The sequence below is a fragment of the Petaurus breviceps genome, unplaced genomic scaffold, assembly GCF_028583685.1.
Source record: "Petaurus breviceps papuanus isolate PSGF00001 unplaced genomic scaffold, PetGlider_PUasm1.0 126, whole genome shotgun sequence".
Classification (NCBI taxonomy): Eukaryota; Metazoa; Chordata; class Mammalia; order Diprotodontia; family Petauridae; genus Petaurus; species Petaurus breviceps.
In genome coordinates this window covers 79,960,469-79,962,267 of record NW_027185655.1, presented here as the reverse complement: position 1 = coordinate 79,962,267, position 1,799 = coordinate 79,960,469, and positions in this window count along the sequence as shown.

Genomic DNA, 1,799 nt, shown 5'->3' with positions numbered 1-1,799 from the left:
GTCCATTAATAAGCCTATGTAAGCATGTGTTCCCTTTTTTCCTTGGAATAGGGTCTGTGTTCCCAAGTTTAAAGAAGTACAGGTATTTTACCTTACCAGTATCAGAGGTTTTGCTCCGTTTACCTCTGGCTCCATTCAATGCTGCAATATATCTTGTGTCAAGTCACATAGAGTCAGGTAGGCACATAGATTCCCATGCTTCACTGAGCCACTCAGGTGCTGAGACTTGGTCTGAAAACTATATATATATATATATATATATATATATATATTTTCTTGGGGTCAGAGCCAAGTTGGTGGAATAGAAACAGGACTTCCCCACAGTTCTGGCTTTGACCTCCTCCAATACATGTAAAAAATTACTGTAAACAAATTTTAGAGCTACAGAAACCACAAACAAATCTCCTGCTGGAAGGCAACTGGGCAGGCTGTCAGGAAGGGGCTATCACCTGAAGCTGGAAGCCAAGACCAACCCTTCATGAGCCCCAAGGTTTTGGCCCCAGGGTAGCCCCAACCAGTTGATTAGTCCAGTCAGAGCAGACTTCAAGAGAGTGACACACCAGCAGCTGTGCTTCACTTCTCAGACTTTTCATCCAATAAATGCCAAAGACAAAGTAAAAAGTCAGGTTTGAACGCTGTTGGAAGAGGTGTGGATAGTCTGGCCCCTGCCCCTGGGGTGAGAAGCAGTCTGGTGGCTGCACTGCATGGCTGCCTCAGGAGATTCTGGCCTTCAGATTGTAGGAGGACCAAGTGACCATTCAGCTGGTAATCACTCTTGTTTTAACTAGCTTGGATCTGGATTGCGGTGTTGGGTGGACATCCTGGGGTGTGTAGCCATGTGCCAGAGCCTATGGGGGCTACAGAGAGGGTGCCATTTTGATTATTTCAGTAGCTGTGAAAACCCCAGTAATTAGCTACAAAGTTCTCTCCATTCTGAAAGAAAAATTCCACCATGGCAAAGAGTTCAAAAGTCAAGTAATTGGCTGGCAACATGAGCAAGAATAGGAAACACAATCCTACCATAGATCCCTGTTTCAGGGACAAAAAGGATCAAAGCATGGAAAGGGAGGAAAACAAATAAGTCAGAACTCCTGCATCAAAAGCTGCCCAAAAATATGAATTGGTTACAGGCCATGGAGGAGCTCAAGAAGGATTTTGAGAATCAAGTAAGAGAAGTGGAGGAAAAATTGGGAAGAGAAATGAGAATGATGCAAGAAAATCAGAAAAGTAAGTCAACAGCCTGACTGAAGAAAATAACACCTTAAAAAAATGGACTAACTCAAATGGCAAAAGAGGCACAAAAAGTGGATAAAGAGAAGAATGTCTTAAAAAGCCAAATTTTCCAGATGGAAAAGGAATGTCAAAAACTCACTAAAGAGAATAACACCTTTAAAATTATATTGGAGCAAATGGAAGCTAATGACATTATGAGAAATCAAGATACTATAAGACAGATCCAAACAAATGAAAATGTATAAGGCAATGTGAAATATCTCATTGGAAAAATCACTGACCTGGAAAATAAATGCAGGGGAGATAATAGAAAAATTATTGGACTACCTAAAAGCCATGATCAAAAAAAGGGCCTTGACACCATCTTTCAAGAAATTATCAACCAAAATTGCCCTGATATTCTAGACCAGAGGGCAAAATAGGAATTGAAAGAAATCACAGATAACCTCTAGAAAAAAATCCCAAAAAGGGAACAACTAGGAATATTATAACCAAATTTCAGAGTTCCACAGTCAAGGAAAAACTACTGCAGGCAATAAGGAAGAAACAATTTGAGTATTGTGGAA